This window comes from Neofelis nebulosa, chromosome 1, assembly GCF_028018385.1.
Source record: "Neofelis nebulosa isolate mNeoNeb1 chromosome 1, mNeoNeb1.pri, whole genome shotgun sequence".
Lineage (NCBI taxonomy): Eukaryota > Metazoa > Chordata > Mammalia > Carnivora > Felidae > Neofelis > Neofelis nebulosa.
In genome coordinates this window covers 200,109,021-200,121,517 of record NC_080782.1, presented here as the reverse complement: position 1 = coordinate 200,121,517, position 12,497 = coordinate 200,109,021, and the positions used below count along the sequence as shown (strand labels likewise).

The 12,497-nt window shown below is 32.6% G+C and overlaps 1 long non-coding RNA gene across 1 annotated transcript in view; it reads left to right on the top strand.

Annotated features, from left to right (window-relative positions):
• The first annotated feature begins 4,939 nt into the window (after nucleotides 1-4,939).
• Nucleotides 4,940-12,497, top strand: part of LOC131496967 (uncharacterized) — a 94,316-nt gene continuing 86,758 nt past the window's right edge. The window contains exons 1-2 of the long non-coding RNA XR_009254709.1: nucleotides 4,940-5,063; nucleotides 8,659-8,712. This is a non-coding gene — a long non-coding RNA (uncharacterized LOC131496967). The remainder of the gene's footprint in view (nucleotides 5,064-8,658; nucleotides 8,713-12,497) is intronic.

The following is a 12,497-nucleotide window of genomic DNA, read 5'->3' as shown; positions in this document are numbered from 1 at the left end:
TTTAGTTATTCTGGCACTATATATATCTGGCTTTTTGTTTAAACCTGTCTTGGTTCATCTTTAGCTACTTAAAACTTCTCTTCTAGTAAAGTTTCAACTATTTAAAGTTTCAACTTTACAACCCACAGAGTTAGTTTAAAAGGTATTATAGAAAAGATTTTTATTTGAAAACTACCTCAAGCCATGATGTTACAATTGTGTTTCTGGCAGAACTACCATAATTAAATTTAACATGGTAGGAGGAGAATTAAAAAAGAAACACTTTTGAATATGATGCATCCACTTTAAGTTACATAGAGGTAGGGAAATTAAATGTCTTTACACATATCTTTATTTTTCAAAATACCAAAAATCAAAAGATGGAAGAAAGCTATGGAAGCCATATTTAGTGTTTATAGAATTGCTTAAATAACAATAAAATTGAGATAGTAAAATAGTAACAAAATTAAAATTTATTTAATAGGTTCTAAGCTTCTATAACTAGCAGAGGGTTTGTTGAAGAGAAGTCTTATATTGTAACCATAACACATCCTACCTTAAAGTAATTAGATGGTTTTGAAAATCATATGCAATTGGAAGAATTAATTATATGATGAGCAAAAGGATTGATATGTTAGCGTAAACGATTCATGTACTCCATAGATCTCACATATTGGCAAAATTTACTAATTCCTATTAGTATATGTTGTTAAATGTTTTATGTTATTGTAAATGCTCTAAAATTTTGGAATGTTATGGGCAACATACTACTTATCCACTCTTTTAAAACATGCTTTAACTATAAAAATTATATTATGCAAATTTACAAAATATGACAACTAACAGTTACACTGATCATATATGAGGTCATTTAATGTAGTTCATATAGATACACATATATCTTAACATTAATTTTGTCTCTATATTATACCTTCTAATGCACATATCCTATTTCACAGGTTCAGAAAAGTATATTTTCATGCTTTAGTAATTCTGAAAATTATCAAGATTTAAATTAATATTAAATGTGCTTGCCAGCCACTACCAAAAAAGAATAAGTTGTGAGGAAGATGTAATACTTTTGGGCTGGTAAGAGCAATCTGCCCTCAAATGTAAGTAATAATTGGATGTGTTGTATAAAGAGACTTTAAAATGATAATGATAAAAAAGTAATAATAATGGTAAAGACTAGAAGTGAGTCTTTTTATCACCCTGTACTAGTAATTCTAAACAATGTCAGTGATTAAAAATTCCTCTATGATGAAACAGACTACTCTTGCCAAAAAAAGTAAAAATATCTCCCAAAAGTTCTTGTGTGGTATTCACATAATTTTTTATTTATTTGAGTGTAGTTGACATACATTATCACAATAGTTTCAGGTGTACAACATAGTGATTTGACAAATTTATACATTATGCTATGCACACCACAAATGTAGCTACCACCTGTCACACTACAACACATTACAGTATCCATGACCTTATTCCCAATACTGTGCCTTTTGTTCCTGTGACTTACTCATTCCAAAACTGGAAGCCTGTGTGTCCCACTCCTCTTCATCCATTTTGCCCACCCCTCACCTCCTCAAATGAACTTTAAAATAACATTTATCATAAATCAAATTAAATATGAGTGTGACATTGACAAAACTGGAAGTGCATATGAAATGCCAGTATCCAAAAATGATACAAACAACCATAAAGGTTGTGAAGAGATCAATTTTCTAAGGCCCCATTTCCAAATACCATCACACTGAGGAAGGATTAAGTTTTGAAAATAAATTTTGAAAGGACACAAACATTTAGACCATAGCATTCTTTGTGTGAAGAAACAGTATTATTAATTGGAGTGCCTGGGGGTGGCTTAGTTGGCTAAGCATCTGACTTTGGCTCAGGTCATGATCTCACAGTCTGCGAGTTTGAGCCCCGCATCGGGCTGTCTGCTGTCAGAGCAGAGCCTGCTTTGGATCCTCTGTCCCCACTGCCCCCCCCTTCTGCCCCTCCCCAGCTTGTACTCTCTCTCTCAAAAATAAATAAACATTTAAAAATATACCTTAAAAAAAGACACTGTATTATTAATCCAAAAATAAAATCATTCAGATCTTTTAGACATCATATGTTTTGAATGTTTATAAATCTATTATTTTTATAATTTATAAACTTGTTTCTCTGTACTCAGTAATCTTAACAAAGTATAGACCAGCTCAAACATATTTTGGCCTCCCTTCATATTCATCTTATGGGGAAACTCTAACAGTATTTGAAAACTGAATACATCCTGCAAATATAAAATTCATATTTTTTAAAAATCTGAGATTAGCATACTTTGTATTTTTTATGTTAACTCATTTTATATTCTAAAGTTTTCCCCTCAGAAAATTGGAATTATTCACATAATTTCTTTTTAAATCAATGATATCCTTGCTAGGTTAGAAGGTTCCATGAAAAATAGCTGTCATTATGGGGTCTATAAAATATACATCTCACAGATGCTCACATATTCTTTCCAAAGATGAGAGAAAATGTATCTACTAATAGGCAGGCATGCTGATTTTTCTTTGGTTCTTAAGAGTAATTAGGATGTCTTCTCAGAATACAAAAATGTAAGGAAATGGTGCCACTAACACAAATAACTAATATAACTCTTGCCAACGGGGGCAGTTAGAATTAGGCAAAGGTGGGGGAGCTGAGGCTTTATAGACAGACAAAGGGTTATGTCATTCATGACATTATAGAATGTGTTGGAATTTGGGTTTTAATGAAAGAGCAAAGAGAACTAATTAACTTAGTTAAAACTAGAAAGTGGCATGATCATAGCTCTGTAAAAGCACTATGCTCCATGTAAAATTAAATGGACTGGTGAATTAAAAGACATGGGTACATCTGTTAGGATGTTAGCATTTTGAAATGCTCCAAGCGGAGGATGAAGATAGAATAAAGTGGGATGGTATTGGTAAAGATTCTCAATTTCTGAAATGTACACATCAAGGTAAAATTCCTTTTTAATTTGTGTTTTAAATGCACAAATATTACTGACCAATAGCTTTCAATTTGGCAACAAGAGAATATTAGAATATATTCTTTAGATGTGCATTATAGATCATAACATGGAGGATTGCTCTCCATGATTATTTTGAGTTTTTGAAGAGGATCAAAAATATTTTTTTAAGTTTCATGGTATTATAGTATTTTATTGTTCATTTTCTCATATATAATATAGAAAAATAAATCTCAATGTTAGAAAGCCCTCAAGCCTATAGCACAGTTGTATAGATTAAAGAAGCAGGTCAAATTTGTGATAATAAACTTTTCCTCACAAGAAAAATACTCTTACCTTTTTTTCTAGCTTTATTAAAGTATAAATGAAAAATAAAATTGTACACATTTAAAGTGTACAACCTGATGATTAAATATAAATACACATTGTGAAATGATCATTGCAATTAAATTAATCAATATACCCATCAGAACAAAGAAGGTTGCAATGATATTTATATTCAGAATTTATAATAGTACTCTCAAAAAATATAGCAAAGGAAATTAACAAATAATTTCTCACTGCAAAAAGGTCTTACTGACGAAAGCAGTCATATCTGCCAGTGATAAGTATAGAGTACATAATAATTCATACATGTGTGTTGTCAGGGAATATGTCCATTATTTTGAACATTCGAATGATGTTAGTTTTATTTCAAATATGACATTAATTACAAATTTCCAGTGTCTGGTAAAGTATTTCAGTTGCTACTTTTTTTTGAAATGTCCAAAATGGCTTTTCACGCAAAAACCAATGCTAAAATTACCATTAAAAAAATGTTCCTTCTCCTTCACCTTGTCATGCTGAGAGCATAGAGAAGGTAGAAACAGATCAAAGACCAAATGACTGTGTTCACAGATTGATTTTTCAAATCTGTAAGGTATAGCACCTTGCTTCAACATACAAATTTCTTTTTTCTACATACCAAAAATTTGGTTTATTTTTCTTTATCATAAAACACAAAAGAACATATATTCTTAATATGTTCAACCCCTCCAGCCTGTTCTAAAAAGTTCTCCCCACATAGAATCAGCAGCAACATTCTCTACTTTTATTTCTATTATTCCAATTTTTAGGATGATTGCTTAACTTTATTCTATTTTATTCACCTTCAGGGAAAATATCAGAATGAATTTGACAAAATGGAGGATTTTTGATGCTTAAAAGAGCATTTAGTAAAATTTTGGAAGTTGAACAATTTCATATCATTGTCTATCATCAGATTTAAGAAAATTAAAAAGCACCGTTAGCATAGCCATAGGCCTACGGCACATTTCATAATATTATTAATAATAATCAGGCATATTCATAAAGCATAGTTTATCTAGAATAAGTTTCAGAGTATATCTACAGGCTTTCTTTTGTTTGTATAATATGATTTGCATTCCTTTGCTCTGTTGGGCATGTTCTTTTTCATAAAACAGAGAAGCCTGTACTGCAGAATCTCATAGCAGAAGACTCTTAATTATATAAGAGATCTCTATTCAGAGGCCTGAATGGAAAATATTCTCTTTAATACTCAAGTATTATTTTTCCACAGTTATTTAAATTTTTTTAAAGGTTTATTCATTTTTTAAAATATTTATTTATTTTTGAGAAACAGAGCATGAATGAGGGAGAGACAGAGATAGACAGGGAGACACAGAATCTGAAGCAGGGTCCAGGCTCCAAGCTGTCAGCACAGAGCCCGACATGGGGCAGGAACCCACGAACCGGGATATCATGACCTCAGGGGAAGTCGGATGTTTAACCGACTGAGCCACTCAGGCGCCCCAAGTTTATTTATTTTTGAAGAGAGAGAAAGTGAGAGACAGAGAGAGAGGAAGAGTGAGAGACAAAGAGAAAGAGACAGAGAGAGAGAGAGAGAAAGAAAGAGAGCGAGCATGAGAGGGGGAGGGGTGGAGAGAAAGGAAGACACAGAATCTGAAGCAGGCTCCAGGCTCTAAACTGTCAGCACAGAGCTGGATGTGTGGCTCAAACCCACGAACAAACGGTGATATCATGACGTGATCTGAAGTTGGACGCTCAACCTACTGAGACACCCATGGTGAGGGCCCCCCATGGTGAGGTGCCCCCCTTGGTTATTTTGTAATCTGGCATTATGAACCATCTCCATAGTACAGCAACTGGATTTAAAGACTGTCATTTTGCAGTAAAATGTGACTTCACAGGGTTATGTTGTTTAAATTATTGTGATAAATGGAAAACAATTACACTATTAAAAGCTAGCAAATAGTAAATAGATTTACGATAAACACTTCTTAAATTAACAGATATTACATATCAATCCATTTATTATGGAATTGTTTATCTGATATTTAATCAAAAGTTTATGCGTCTGATGTCCAACAATATAACAAAGTTTTATAAAATAATTTGAAGTCTCCCAATTAAGTATATACTCTAATTTTTTTAATGCAAATTTGCAAAGACAGTCAAAGTGATACCCCTCCACTGATCTAGGTTGATATCAGAAGAGATTATAGAAGCCATGAGTCGAGGGGTGCCTGGGGACTCAGTTGGTGAAACCTCTGACTTCGCCTCAGGTCATCATCTCTTGGTCTGTGGGTTCAAGACCCACATTGGGCTCTGTGCTAACAGCTCGGAGCCTGGAGCCTGGTTGGTATTCTGTGTCTCCCTCTGTCTCTGCCCCTCCCCTGTTTATGCTCTGTCTCTGTCTCTCTCTCAAAAATAAACATTAAAAAAAGAAAAAAAAAAGAAGACATGAGTCCTTTTTTAGGAGAAATCAGTGAACAAATGGAGTTTTGTATCGTTTGTATCATTTTCAGTTTGGCTACATTGCAGTACAAAAACTAGGAAGAAAATATTGGAATTAAAAAAAAACACTAAAGAAAACTTTGCTGCCTGTAACAAATGCTCTAAGGAATTATATGAAACAAGAAAAATATGTTTTACAAATATCAAATATCAGAATTGGCTTTTACTCCTAATATTAAGTGTATTAGCAATAAAATCCCTTTTATATAAAGTATGTTCATTGTTGACAACAAAAATAAGAGACAATCTCATATCTAGACTAGTTTTTATTGTATTCTCTATAAATTTTGACTATTGACAGGATGCAATTTATTTGAGCATTTTTTTGGTGATTAAAATATTTCCGATTATCTATAATGATTTAGTGTGATAGCAAAGTGTGTATACATATTTCCTTTTTTTAAACAGAAAATCAATTGGAGTCATTTGTATCAGTTAAAATGCATAAATACTTTACATGCATGTTTATATATCTGTCCTTATTCACACATTTACGTATCTTCATTTCCGTCCATTAGCTTAATGAGCAAATGAAGATAACTGTATGAACAAGCAAAAACAAGGCATTTGCTGTTTATAACACACACAGCACACTCTTTCTATATATAAAGTTGCATATGTATGTATCTATCTCTATAAACATGTATATATAGATATACACATATAGTTGTTTATATATGTGTATATTATTATTATTATCATTATTATTACTATAGGGGAAATGTATAATAAATGATAAGAAAGTAAAATAATGTTTCATTGCTATTTCTGTTATTTTCTATATCTTCTTCAGCAAGATATTTCATCTATCTGTGCCTCAGTTTCCTCACCTAAAAAGATGTTGAAAGTAATAATGACATACTTCATTATTTGTCCTGTTATGTAATTAAGTAAATCTTCATAAGTACTTAATGAATTGTTTGTCAATGGAAATCTTACAGTACATATTTATTATTAGTAGTAGTATTGTCTTTTTTGTTATATATCAACCACAATCACTAATATTAACATTTGATTTACATACATACATTATATATTCTTTAATTAAGTTGTATTTATTGAGACATACAGATGACCAACAAATACATGAAAAGATGTTAACATCACTTGTTATCAGGGAAATACAAACCAAAACCACAATGAGATATCATCTCATACCAGTCAGAATGGATAAAACTAACAAAACAAGTAACAACAGGTGTTGGCAGGGATGCAGAGAAAGGGCAACCTTCTTACACTGTTGGTGGGAATGCAAACTGATGCAGCCACTTTGAAGAACGGTATGGAGGTTCCTCAAAAGTTAAAAATAGAAATACCTACAATCCAACTATTGCACTACTAGGTATTTACCCAAAGGATACAACAATACTAATTGGGAGGGATACGTGCACTCTAATGTTTATAACAGCATTATCTACCATAGTCAAATTATGGAAGAGCTCAAATATCTATGGACTGATGAATGGATAAAGAAGGTAAAGAATGTATATGTATATATATACACCACATATATATATGATGTGGATGGAGCTAGAGAGTATTATGCTAAGAAAAATAATCCAGAGAAAGATAAATACCATATGATTTCACTCATAGGTGGAATTTAAGAAAAAAAAAATAATTATAGGGGAAAAAAGAAAGAGGCAAACCAGGAACCAGACTCTTAATTATAGAGAACAAACTGATGGTTACCAGAGGGGCGGATGGCGGGGAGATGGAGGAAATAGGTGATATGGATTAAGGACTGCACTCGTGATGAGCACCAGGTGTTGTATGTATGTGTTGAATCACTAAATTGTACATTTGAAACTAATATTACACTGTATCTTAACTAACTGCAATTTAAATAAAAACTAAACAAAAGAATATTTTTTGCCTGTCACTATATGAAACAATAAAACTATGTATTTCTACTCAGTTTTCATTTAAAAAAATGAATAATTTAATATGTAGGTAGTGTTAGGAACTTTAAATATGCTAGTATCAAATAATTACCAAAGTCAGATATCTTTTAGCAATGTCTTTGAAACCCATACATTTTTCAAAAATATATAGGAATGTCTCCAATTGCATTTAATAGCATCTTTACAAAATGTCCTTTCTGAAATAGCACGTTTACAAAATGTCCTAATAATCAACTGTTCATATTAGTGTTCTATTAATGCAGCTTTTATTGTTTAATATTTTATTATATGTATGAAATATTTTGCTTACATTTTCGGAACTTCATTTATCTTTGTTTTATTTCTGTCTTTGTCTCTGTTTTATTTCTAGTCCTTTTTTTTAAAACCAATATGACTAGCATAAATACCTGAATGCTTTATAACGTATTTGACTGCTGTTCAGATTAGTATTTTAAATAAATGATATTTACTTGTCACTTACTATGGTAATAGATGACATATCCAGGGGAAAAAATAAAACTAAGAACTAGACTTACCACACATTTAGTTGAAGTGTTGAGATCCTTACGCTTTTCCTCCATTACTTCAGTATATAAACTACAGTAACTCCTCACATAGTGTGATGTGGCAGTAGAATTATAGAACTTTTCAAGTCGTAGACTCAATTTGAAATATCAGAACCGGTGTCCCTGTGGGCCTAATTTTCTTTTCTACATCCCCTTTTCCTGCCTGCACACCTCCCCTAGACTATGACATTTACAAGACACTTGTGAAAAGTAGCCCAAGAATACCACAAACATAACATACATAAGGAGCTGCATATAAATAGTCTGTGTTTGTTTGTGTCATGAAGTTCGACAAGTGTGGTCACATCAGTGTGAATCTACCTAAGCCACTAGTTTATCTTCCTGCATTGCAGAAGGACTAGCATTTTAAAGGCTATTGTTTTCTTTAATTTAGATGAGCACTAATTGTTGGAGATAAAGTCAAAAGATCGGCACTTGAAAATTATGAGTGAGTAAAGTTCACATTCTTCTGTATTTCCACTTTGATCTCTTTTCACATGTTCATTTTGTGAGCAAATTGGTGAGAACTATTAATACGAATGCTATTGCAGGGCTCATAATTTGGCATGACTATTGATTACATTCATGAATGCTGGCTACAGGACTAACATATATGCTGTTGTTCACCATGGGGAACTTTGATAGGGAGCAAAGCAGTGGCTGTGACTCTGAAAAGAACAATATTCTCCTTCTCTAATGAATTAGTGAGCTATATCTGTCATAACAAAGTACCAAATACTGGGTGACTTAAAAACAGAAATTTATTTTCTCACAACTCTAGAGGCTAGAAGTCCAAGTACAAGGGGTTGGCAAATTTGGTTTCTTCTGAAGCCTCTCTGGTTGGCTCATTTTCTCCCTGTTTTCACATGATCTTCCCTCTGTATGTGCCTATGATGTTTATAGGACACAGTCATATTGGATTAGGATTTACCCTAATGACCTCATTTTAAAAAAATTACCTGTTTAAAGATCCTATCTCCAAATATTGTCACATTCTGAGATAATGGGGCTTAGAATGTCAATATATGAATTTTGGTGATAGGGAGGCACAATTTAGCCCATAAGACCCAACAGTGGCTTATCATCCTGTATATGTGGCCGTTATTAAATTATCCACTGAACTAAGATGTTTCCGCTTAGAGTAAAAAAATAAATGAATAAAAGATTGCTTCACAGTGAGCAATTTGTGAGAATAGGGAAAATGAGAATGAGTTCAGAAAGTCAGGAAGGGAGACTTTTTGTTGAATTCCAGGAAAGAAGGCAGACAGTAAAAGTCCATTGGTGCTCCATCTATTTACACAGAATATATAAAAATTTGCACTACTGCTAAAAGATTCAGAGAAAATATAGATTAGATTGTCTAGGAAATTATACCTGATGTTCAGTTATTATGATGGAGTAAATATGATAATAATTGACCAGGCTAAAATCATATCTCATAAGTTATAGTTCAAGCTCTTTGAAAGGTTGAACAAGGATATCTCTCAGGGTAGGTGTGGAATTCAGCATTCAGAGGCTCTTTACAGAGGTCAAAAGTACCACAGGGAACAGTGGCCCTCACAGTCATGTCAAATGAAAAACACAAGGCTAACCAGTTTATGTAATTGTTAAGTTTATAAACTTTCTCCTGTTAAATCAAGAATAAGCCATCCTGGGCGCCTAGCTAACTCAGCAGGTTAGCGCCCGACGCTTGATTTCGGTTCAGGTCATGATTCTCGCAGTTTGTGGGATGGAGCCCCGTGTCCAGCTCCGTGGTGACAGCACAGAGCCTGCTTGGGATCCTCTCTCTCACGCTCTGCCCCCGCCCCTTGCTTGTGCTCTCTCTCTCTCTCAGAATAAATAAATAAACTTGGGGAAAAAAAAGAATAAGCTATTCTGGCATACTTTTCTTTAAATCTCCTGTTGGAGAAGTAAAAGAAATATGAACATCTATAAGGAAATCTAAATATAGATAAAGCAATTTTTTGAACAGCAATACACACAGGATAATTCACAGAAACAATGAATACTTTTTGATCCACTTATCTATAATCATTTGGAAATAACTAAGGGATAAAAGTAATTTGGTAGAATGTGAGTGTTTGTAATAAGAATGGTAATAACTATTAATGTCAGTGTAATCATAATTATATATATGTACATATATACACATACACTCACATATATTATATTTCAGTGAGTGTCTAGCTATGTTATACTGTTACACACTATCAATATTCTCTTCTAGTGTTTTGCTAGGTGGTAGGAAAAAAGTAGGACTCCAGTATTAGATTGTCCTGGTTGAGCCTCCAGACTTTACACTATCCCTTAGGAACTGTGAGACTTTGGACATGTTTCTCAACCTCTCTCTGTGTTATGTGTAAATGGAAAATATAAAAATGTATATTACCTATTTCTCAATGTTTTAGGAAGAATGGCTCAGTGTTCTCAACACATACTGCCCAGCAATGCAGGCTCCTTTATTTCTAAGTTTAGCAATTTCCTCCAGAAATGTTTTTCTGGCCAGAAATTCCCACTTCCTGCCCCATCTGTGCTGATAACCATTGCATTTATTTTATAAGGCACTTAACAGATTGAATTGAATTCGGTATTAACATGTTCATTGTTCCTGTTCCCACAAACTGAAAGGTTGAGGATGGTGGTAAGCATTGTGCCTGTATGGATTGGCTTTGTATATCCAGTGATCTGCACTCTGCCTACCACATGGCAGGTGTTCCATAAACATATGTTGAATAAAGTCATGAGTGTTTAAGGTGTCTTATTATGTAATAACCTGGTAGCCTAAAGGAAACAATGTATTTTGCAGTGTCTTATGGTATACGTGCATAATGTATCCAAGGAGCAGGTTTCATTACTGTCTTTCCCTCAAGCTGGAGATATTCTTAATAAGCTATTTTATTACTCCACTGAAGAGAAAACTTCATGATCAAAGAGAGCAAATATCATTACAGAATCTGGTTCACTGACTATGACTCAAAGATAATTAAATATTTGAAAGATCTTACTGATTTAATATACTGCACAGAAATACAACAGTAATTGTTTCCTAGAATTGTAACTGTCATTTATATTTCTACCTCAATGGCCTGGTTTATTTTTCAAAAACTAGAGGAAACAAAAACCTAATGGATGGGGATTATTTAAAATAGAATTATCAAATGTTGCTAATCTTACTAATTATTTCAAATAATAACAAAATGACATTTTTTCATTTAACTAGAGTTTAACTAGAACCATGAATCAAGAGCTTGGGGTCTGTTCCCTTGTGTGTCTGGCTAATAGTTGTTTGCCATGAAACAACCACTCTGGCCAACTGTTCTAAGCTATGAGTCATAGCAGTAGATCAGTGGTTTTTCAGGATTTTAACAGTGGAAAACATTAAGATAATTATAGAGAAATTTGATTTATAAAAAAATACGAGCTGGATTGTTCATGTTAAATGGTGGTAGGGCCTAGAGTTTATCAAGTACCCATGTCTTCCAAAATGACACCAATGGCACCCCCAGGAAGCTTAAAATGTCTTCAAGGCGTGCAGTTTGCAAACTAGTGTGATAGTTCATATTTGATATGCTTTTTATCATAGAATTGTATTATTTTATCTGCTCTTTATATTTTAGATATGTTTAATACCTTATAATAATTTAGACTAGATATGCCAAAAAAGCCCTAAATGTTTACATTTTCTAAAAAAGACACTATGTTGTAAAACTTGCATCATTATGAAAATATCTCATGGATAACTTTGTGCTTAACATATCAATGTTTTTACATTTATATAGTTTTTGAGTAAATAATATGAGCCTCAATATAATTTAAATAGAATATTTTATAATTTAATATAAAATTGATAGACATTTTTGATCCTTATATAACAGGATGTTATAAAATATATACATATTTTTTTTTCTTTTTAAGTGGTTAATATAGTGTATTACATTGATTTTCCAATATTAAGGCAACCTTTCATTACTGGGATAAAATCTAATTGTCATAAAAAATCACTCTGTTTTATTTATTGCTGGATTCTATTTGCTGTTTTTGCTTGTTTGTTTGTTTTTTGGTAAATGTTACATCAACATCAAGAGATTCTCTGGTTTTCTATTTTTATAAATAGTTTCTTTGCTTTTGTTATAAGTGTAATCTGAATTCATAGAAAAATATGCAAAATAGTCACTTTTCCCCCAATACTTTGATGGAGTTTTTGCAGAATTGTTTGTTTGAAAGAAAAATTGT